Source organism: Oncorhynchus keta, unplaced genomic scaffold (genome assembly GCF_023373465.1).
Source record: "Oncorhynchus keta strain PuntledgeMale-10-30-2019 unplaced genomic scaffold, Oket_V2 Un_contig_16950_pilon_pilon, whole genome shotgun sequence".
Lineage (NCBI taxonomy): Eukaryota > Metazoa > Chordata > Actinopteri > Salmoniformes > Salmonidae > Oncorhynchus > Oncorhynchus keta.
Genome location: NW_026280206.1, coordinates 1 through 9,821, shown reverse-complemented (window position 1 = coordinate 9,821; position 9,821 = coordinate 1). Strand labels below are relative to the sequence as shown.

The window sequence follows — 9,821 nt, the reverse complement described above, 5'->3', positions numbered from 1 at the left end:
GTGTGTGTGTGTGTGTGTCTGCGGGTGTTGTGCGTACGTTGTGCGGACGTTGTGTGACGTTGTGTGTATGTTGTGTGGAGGTTGTGTGGACGTTGTGTGTACGTTGTGTGGACGTTGTGTGGACCTTCTCCATGTGCTGAAATGATATTATGGAGAAACTGAAATCCCTGTCTGGTTTTATGTCTCTCCTACAGAGCCATGTCGTTGGACAATCAGCTGGTTGTCTTGTCGGCCAGGGCTGCTGATGCGGGGCGGTACTACGTACAGGCGTTCAACGGGCTGACCGGACAGAACCACACCTCTCCCTCTGTCTACCTCAGCATGGCTGGTAAGAAAAGTCATGTCTACAACCTGTATATACACAGGTAGACTATACCTCCACTATACTGTATATACACAGGTAGACTATACCTCCACTATACTGTCCTCTATACCTCCACTATACTGTCCTCTATACCTCCACTATACTGTCCTCTATACCTCCACTATACTGTCCTCTATACCTTCACGATACTGTCCTCTATACCTCCACTATACTGTCCTCTATACCTCTACTATACTGTCCTCTATACCTCCACGATACTGTCCTCTATACCTCCACTATACTGTCCTCTATACCTCCACTATACTGTCCTCTATACCTCCACTATACTGTCCTCTATACCTCCACTATACTGTCCTCTATACCTCCACTATACTGTCCTCTATACCTCTACTATACTGTCCTCTATACCTCCACTATACTGTCCTCTATACCTCTACTATACTGTCCTCTATACCTCTACTATACTGTCCTCTATACCTCCACTATACTGTCCTCTATACCTCCACTATACTGTCCTCTATACCTCCACTATACTGTCCTCTATACCTCCACTATACTGTCCTCTATACCTCCACGATACTGTCCTCTATACCTCTACTATACTGTCCTCTATACCTCTACTATACTGCCCTCTATACCTCCACTATACTGTCCTCTATACCTCTACTATACTGTCCTCTATACCTCCACTATACTGTCCTCTATACCTCCACTATACTGTCCTCTATACCTCCACTATACTGTCCTCTATACCTCTACTATACTGTCCTCTATACCTCCACTATACTGTCCTCTATACCTCCACTATACTGTCCTCTATACCTCTACTATACTGTCCTCTATACCTCCACTATACTGTCCTCTATACCTCCACTATACTGTCCTCTATACCTCCACTATACTGTCCTCTATACCTCTACTATACTGCCCTCTATACCTCCACTATATTGTCCTCTATACCTCCACGATACTGTCCTCTATACCTCCACTATACTGTCCTCTATACCTCTACTATACTGTCCTCTATACCCCCACGATACTGTCCTCTATACCTCCACTATACTGTCCTCTATACCTCCACTTTACTGTCCTCTATACCTCCACTATACTGTCCTCTATACCTCCACTATACTGTCCTCTATACCTCCACTATACTGTCCTCTATACCTCCACTATACTGTCCTCTATACCTCCACTATACTGTCCTCTATACCTCCACTATCCTGTCCTCTATACCTCCACTATACTGTCCTCTATACCTCCACTATACTGTCCTCTATACCTCCACTATACTGTCCTCTATACCTCCACTATACTGTCCTCTATACCTCTACTATACTGCCCTCTATACCTCCACTATACTGTCCTCTATACCTCTACTATACTGTCCTCTATACCTCTACTATACTGCCCTCTATACCTCCACTATACTGTCCTCTATACCTCCACTATACTGTCCTCTATACCTCCACTATACTGTCCTCTATACCTCCACTATACTGTCCTCTATACCTCTACTATACTGTCCTCTATACCTCTACTATACTGCCCTCTATACCTCCACTATACTGTCCTCTATACCTCTACTATACTGTCCTCTATACCTCCACTATACTGTCCTCTATACCTCCACTATACTGTCCTCTATACCTCCACTATACTGTCCTCTATACCTCCACTATACTGTCCTCTATACCTCCACTATACTGTCCTCTATACCTCCACTATACTGTCCTCTATACCTACACTATACCGTTCAGATGAAGTTTGGTACAGAGGAGGAGAGAGAGACAGGAAGAGAGAGGAGGAGGAGGAAGAGAGGAGGGGAGGAAGGAAGAGAGGAGGAGGAGGAGGAAGGAGGAGGAGGAGGAGGAAGAGAGAGAGAGGGAGGAGGAGGAGGAGAGGAGGAGGGAGGAAGGAGAGAGAGGAGGAGGAGGAGGAAGAAAGAGGGGAGGAGGAAGATAGAGAGAGGAGGAAGAAGGAAGAGAGAGAGGAGGAGGAGGAAGAGAGGAGGGAGGAAGAGAGAGAGAGGAGGAGGAGAGAAGAGGAGGAGGAGGAAGAGAGAGAGAGGAGGAGGAAGAGAGGGGAGGAGGAAGAGAGAGAGAGGAGGTGGAAGAGAGAGAGAGGAAGAGGAAGAGAGGAGGAGGACGGAGAGAGGAGGGGAGGAGAATGAGATAGAGAGGAGGAAGAGAGAGAGCGGAGGAGGAGGAAGAGAGAGAGAGAGAGGAGAAGGAAGAAGAGAGAGGAGGAGGATAAAGAGAGAGAGGAGGAGGAAGAGATAGAGAGGAGGAAGAGAGAGAGCGGAGGAGGAGGAAGAAGAGAGAGGAAGAGGAGGAGGAAGAGATAGAGAGGAGGAGGAAGAGATAGAGAGGAGGAAGAGAGAGGAAGGAGGAGGAAGAAGAGGAGGAGGAGGAGGAGAAGAGAGAGGAGGAGGAGGAAGAAGAGAGAGGAGGAGGAGGAATGTGATGTGTCCCTTGTGTCTGTGTGGTGTTTTAATTAGACTCTCTTTATGGGGCTGTATGCTGTAGTTTACACTGTCACACACACTCACACACACACACACACACACACACACACACACACACACACACACACACACACACACACACACACACACACACACACACACACACACACACACACACACACACACACACACACACACACACTCACACTCACACTCACACACACACTGGACTGTGTGTTTACAGGCAGTAGGGCCTGCCATCATTCACGTTGAACTGGACTGTGTGTATACAGACACTATGAACTGGACTGTGTGTTTACAGGCAGTAGGACCTGTCATCATTCACTATGAACTGGACTGTGTGTTTACAGGCAGTAGGACCTGTCATCATTCACTATGAACTGGACTGTGTGTTTACAGGCAGTAGGACCTGTCATCATTCACTATGAACTGGACTGTGTGTTTACAGGCAGTAGGGCCTGTCATCATTCACTATGAACTGGACTGTGTGTTTACAGACAGTAGGGCCTGTCATCATTCACTATGAACTGGACTGTGTGTTTACAGACAGTAGGACCTGTCATCATTCACTATGAACTGGACTGTGTGTTTACAGGCAGTAGGACCTGTCATCATTCACTATGAACTGGACTGTGTGTTTCCAGGCAGTAAGGGCCTGTCATCAGTCACTATGGACTGGACTGTGTGTTTACAGGCAGTAGGGCCTGTCATCAGTCACTATGAACTGGACTGTGTGTTTCCAGGCAGTAGGGCCTGTCATCATTCACTATGAACTGGACTGTGTGTTTCCAGGCAGTAGGGCCTGTCATCAGTCACTATGAACTGGACTGTGTGTTTCCAGGCAGTAGGGCCTGTCATCATTCACTATGAACTGGACTGTGTGTTTACAGACAGTAGGGCCTGTCATCATTCACTATGAACTGGACTGTGTGTTTACAGACAGTAGGGCCTGTCATCATTCACTATGAACTGGACTGTGTGTTTACAGGCAGTAGGGCCTGTCATCATTCACTATGAACTGGACTGTGTGTTTACAGGCAAAAGCCAAAAGCCCCAAAATCCAAAGGATTTCTGTAACTATGGAAACGGTAGTCCTCTGACAGAACTTTACCACCTTGTCGATCAAAACAACCATGAAAAGCCAGGCTCTCTTTCCCTCAGTTATCCACATCAGCAGCAACAAGAGCCACAACTAATGCTATCCAGAGCAACTAATGCTATCCAGAGCAACTAATGCTATCCAGAGCAACTAATGCTAGCCAGAGCAACTAATGCTATCCAGAGCAACTAATGCTCCTAGCGGACAACTAATGCTATCAGAGCAACTAATGCTATCCAGAGCAACTAATGTTGCAGATGCTGGCCGGAGCAACTAATGCTATCGAAAATGCCAGGCTCAACTAATGCTATCCCAACTAATGCTAGCCAGAGCAACAGCTAGCTATCCAGAGCAAGTAATGCTAGCCAGAGCAACTAATGCTATCCAGAGCAACTAATGCTATCCAGAGCAACTAATGCTAGCCAGAGCAACTAATGCTAGCCAGAGCAACTAATGCTAGCCAAAGCAACTAATGCTAGCCAGAGCAACTAATGCTATCCAGAGCAACTAATGCTAGCCAGAGCAACTAATGCTATCAGAGCAACTAATGCTATCCAGAGCAACTAATGCTAGCCAGAGCAACTAATGCAAATAATGCTATCCAGAGCAACTAATGCTAGCCGGAGCAACTAATGCTATCCAGAGCAACTAATGCTATCCAGAGCAACTAATGCTATCCAGAGCAACTAATGCTAGCCGGAGCAACTAATGCTATCCAGAGCAACTAATGCTATCCAGAGCAACTAATGCTATCCAGAGCAATGAATGCTAGCAGACAACTAATGCTATCAGAGCAACTAATGCTATCCAGAGCAACTAATGCTAGCCAGAGCAACTAATGCTAGCCGGAGCAACTAATGCTATCCAGAGCAACTAATGCTAGCCAGAGCAACTAATGCTATCCAGAGCAACTAATGCTAGCCAGAGCAACTAATGCTAGCCGGAGCAACTAATGCTATCCAGAGCAACTAATGCTAGCCAGAGCAACTAATTCTAGCCGGAGCAACTAATGCTAGCCAGAGCAACTAATGCTAGCCGGAGCAACTAATGCTAGCCGGAGCAACTAATGCTATCCGGAGCAACTAATGCTAGCCAGAGCAACTAATGCTAGCCAGAGCAACTAATGCTAGCCGGAGCAACTAATGCTATCCGGAGCAACTAATGCTATCCGGAGCAACTAATGCTAGCCGGGCAAGATGAGATCAAATCTAACCCAAGAAACATTAGATAAAACCCTTCTTAAAAAAAAACGTTTTTCAGCCAGTTGGTCGTTGAAATTGCACTGATAAAAGATGGGGAAATTGTCCTCGACCTTCTGCAGCTCGCCTGCCAACGCATGTTCGTCCCAACCAAGCACCCCGAGCTAACTGGCTAAAGGTTGTCCAGCTACTTCCAGACACAAATGAAGAACACCCTCCCTCTCTGACCATTTTACTCACCACAGCGGGAGCTGATGAGGCTGTTTACACTTCATCTACTTGTTTTTGCCGACGTTTACTAATCTATTGGTGAGTTATATTAATTATATATATATATATAATATATTAATTATGCATTGAACTGCATCCATCTGTTCTGGCAGCAATGCCTTAGTGTTGTCATGGAACGTTGAGACAAATATAACCTATTTTTTTTTTAAACCTCATATAGAGTTGATTTTGTAGCATAAACTGGGAATGGATATTTTTACTGATATTCTGATTGTCTGTTTGTTTCATATCTGATAAGTAGTTAAAATGTCAGTTCCATTTCAAAGAAGAAGCCTGAAGTTCATAGCTGTCTGTCAAAACTCCTTGTTTTTAAATCTCCTCTCTCTCCTCTCTCTCCCTCTGTCCCCAATCTCTCTCTCTCTGTCTCTCTCTCTCCCTCTGTCTCTCTCTCTCCCTCTGTCTCTCTCTCTCTCTCTGTCTCTCTCTCCCTCTGTCCCCATCTCCATCTCTCTCTCTCTCTCTCTCTCTCTCTCTCTCTCTCCTCTCTCTCTCTCTCTCTCTCTCTCTCTCTCTCTCTCTCTCTCTCTCTCTCTCTCTCTGTCTCTCTCTCTCTACCCCCTCTCTCTCTCTCTGTCTCTCTCTCTCTACCTCTCTCTCTCTCTCTCTCTCTCTACCTCTCTCTCTACCCCCCTCTCTACCTCTCTCTCTCTCTCAGACAGACAGACAGACAGACAGACAGACAGACAGACAGACAGACAGACAGAGAGAGAGAGAGAGAGAGAGAGACAGAGAGAGATAGGAGAGACAGAGAGACAGACAGAGAGAGAGAGAGAGAGAGAGAGAGAAGAGACACACAAAAATGTGTGGGCAGAACTGAAAAGGCGTGTGTCCTACAAACCTGACTCAGTTACACCAGCTCTGTCAGGAGGAATGGGCCAAAATTCACCCAATTTATTGTGGGAAGCTTGTGGAAGGCTACCCGAAACATTTGACCCAAGTTTAACAATTTAAAGGCAATGCTACCAAATACTAATTGAGTGTATGTAAACTTCTTACCCACTGGGAATGTGATGAAAGAAATAAAAGCTGAAATAAATCTTTCTCTCTACTATTATTCTGACATTTCACATTCTTAAAATAAAGTGGTGATCCTAACTGACCTAAAACAGGGTATTTTTTTACTAGGATTAAATGTCAGGAATTGTGAAAAACTTAGTTTAAATGTATTTGGCTAAATTGCATGTTGACTTCCAACTTCAACTGTATGTTTCCCATGCCAATAAAGGCTCTTAATTATTACTGTCCCACCTCTGGTCAGATTACAAATGAATCACTGGTTTCATTCATTCCAGCTTCCTGATTAGAGGCGTGTGTGTTGCCTTGTTTCACTTTATATTATTATATTATTCAGGAACAGAACAGTATTTTCATTCTCTTTCTCTCTGTAACGAGTCTCTGTGTAGTTCTATAATTGAAACCCTGGTGAACAGAAAGATGGAAGGAGGACTGACCGACTCACGGACTGTGGCTGTTAGATGTTGGTGTGTGTGTGTGTGTGTGTGTGTGTGTGTGTGTGTGTGTGTGTGTGTGTGTGTGTGTGTGTGTGTGTGTGTGTGTGTGTGTTTTCCATGCTTTTCCTTGTTAGAGAGCTTAGATCATGATGCAATAAAGGAGCCGAAGAATCTCTGTCAAATAAGGACAATCCTGTGTGTGTGTGTGTGTGTGTCTGTCTGTCTGTGTGTCTGTCTGTCTGTCTGTCTGTCTGTCTGTCTGTCTGTCTGTCTGTCTGTCTGTCTGTCTGTCCCACCCTCCCTCCCTCCCTCCCTCCCTCCCTCCCTCCCTCCCTCCCTCCCTCCCTCCCTCCCTCCCTCCCTCCCTCCCTCCCTCCCTCCCTCCGTCCGTCCCTCCCTCCCTCCCTCCCTCCCTCCCTCCTCCCTCCCTCCCTCCCTCCCTCCCTTCTGGTGATGTAGAGGCTAACCCCTGCATGCCCCAGCACCACTCCCATTCCCCAGGCCCTGTAGCCCCCAGCACCACTCCCATTCCCCAGGCCCTGTAGCCCCCAGCACCACTCCCACTCTCCAGGCCCTGCTGAATACAACAGGTGTAGTAGACTTTACAGTGAAATGCTGACTTACAGGCACTATTGTAAGGTCTACTACACCTGTTGTATTCAGCATTTCACTGTAAGGTCTACTACACCTGTTGTATTCAGCATTTCACTGTAAGGTCTACTACACCTGTTGTATTCAGCATTTCACTGTAAGGTCTACTACACCTGTTGTAGTCAGCATTTCACTGTAAGGTCTACTACACCTGTTGTATTCGGCATTTCACTGTAAGGTCTACTACACCTGTTCTAGTCAGCATTTCACTGTAAGGTCTACTACACCTGTTGTATTCGGCATTTCACTGTCAGGTCATCTACACCTGTTGTAGTCAGCATTTCACTGTAAGGTCTACTACACCTGTTGTATTCGGCATTTCACTGTAAGGTCTACTACACCTGTTGTATTCAGCATTTCACTGTAAGGTCTACTATACCTGTTGTATTCAGCATTTCACTGTAAGGTCTACTACACCTGTTGTATTCAGCATTTCACTGTAAGGTCTACTACACCTGTTGTATTCAGCATTTCACTGTAAGGTCTACTACACCTGTTGTATTCAGCATTTCACTGTAAGGTCTACTACACCTGTTGTATTCAGCATTTCACTGTAAGGTCTACTACACCTGTTGTATTCAGCATTTCACTGTAAGGTCTACTACACCTGTTGTATTCAGCATTTCACTGTAAGGTCTACTACACCTGTTGTATTCAGCATTTCACTGTAAGGTCTACTACACCTGTTGTATTCAGCATTTCACTGTAAGGTCTACTACACCTGTTGTATTCAGCATTTCACTGTAAGGTCTACTACACCTGTTGTATTCAGCATTTCACTGTAAGGTCTACTATACCTGTTGTATTCAGCATTTCACTGTAAGGTCTACTACACCTGTTGTATTCAGCATTTCACTGTAAGGTCTACTATACCTGTTGTATTCAGCATTTCACTGTAAGGTCTACTACACCTGTTGTATTCAGCATTTCACTGTAAGGTCTACTACACCTGTTGTATTCAGCATTTCACTGTAAGGTCTACTACACCTGTTGTATTCAGCATTTCACTGTAAGGTCTACTACACCTGTTGTATTCAGCATTTCACTGTAAGGTCTACTACACCTGTTGTATTCAGCATTTCACTGTAAGGTCTACTACACCTGTTGTATTCAGCATTTCACTGTAAGGTCTACTACACCTGTTGTATTCAGCATTTCACTGTAGGTCTACTATACCTGTTGTATTCAGCATTTCACTGTAAGGTCTACTACACCTGTTGTATTCAGCATTTCACTGTAAGGTCTACTACACCTGTTGTATTCAGCATTTCACTGTAAGGTCTACTACACCTGTTGTATTCAGCATTTCACTGTAAGGTCTACCTACACCTGTTGTATTCAGCATTTCACTGTGAGGTCTACTACACCTGTTGTATTCAGCATTTCACTGTAAGGTCTACTACACCTGTTGTATTCAGCATTTCACTGTAAGGTCTACTACACCTGTTGTATTCAGCATTTCACTGTAAGGTCTACTACACCTGTTGTATTCAGCATTTCACTGTAAGGTCTACTACACCTGTTGTATTCAGCATTTCACTGTAAGGTCTACTACACCTGTTGTATTCAGCATTTCACTGTAAGGTCTACTACACCTGTTGTATTCAGCATTTCACTGTAAGGTCTACTACACCTGTTGTATTCAGCATTTCACTGTAAGGTCTACTACACCTGTTGTATTCAGCATTTCACTGTAAGGTCTACTACACCTGTTGTATTCAGCATTTCACTGTAAGGTCTACTACACCTGTTGTATTCAGCATTTCACTGTAGGTCTCTATACCTGTTGTATTCAGCATTTCACTGTAAGGTCTACTACACCTGTTGTATTCAGCATTTCACTGTAAGGTCTACTACACCTGTTGTATTCAGCATTTCACTGTAAGGTCTACTACACCTGTTGTATTCAGCATTTCACTGTAAGGTCTACTACACCTGTTGTATTCAGCATTTCACTGTAAGGTCTACTACACCTGTTGTATTCAGCATTTCACTGTAAGGTCTACTACACCTGTTGTATTCAGCATTTCACTGTAAGGTCTACTACACCTGTTGTATTCAGCATTTCACTGTAAGGTCTACTACACCTGTTGTATTCAGCATTTCACTGTAAGGTCTACTACACCTGTTGTATTCAGCATTTCACTGTAAGGTCTACTACACCTGTTGTATTCAGCATTTCACTGTAAGGTCTACTACACCTGTTGTATTCAGCATTTCACTGTGCGGTCTACTACACCTGTTGTATTCAGCATTTCACTGTAAGGTCTACTACACCTGTTGTATTCAGCATTTCACTGTGCGGTCTACTACACCT

At 44.7% G+C, this 9,821-nt stretch overlaps 1 long non-coding RNA gene across 3 annotated transcripts; it reads right to left on the bottom strand.

The window, feature by feature from the left end:
* Positions 1-200: 200 nt before the first annotated feature.
* On the bottom strand, positions 201-1,929 carry LOC127919547 (uncharacterized). 3 transcript variants are annotated; one of them, XR_008103272.1, is made up of 3 exons: positions 1,884-1,929; positions 1,240-1,285; positions 201-779 (listed from the first exon to the last, which is right to left on the bottom strand). It is a non-coding gene; the product is annotated as an uncharacterized LOC127919547 (long non-coding RNA). The 3 variants fall into 3 exon arrangements; XR_008103273.1 differs by lacking the exon at positions 1,884-1,929 and adding an exon at positions 1,815-1,853; XR_008103274.1 differs by lacking the exon at positions 1,884-1,929 and adding an exon at positions 1,677-1,715.
* Between the last annotated feature and the right edge of the window lie 7,892 nt (positions 1,930-9,821).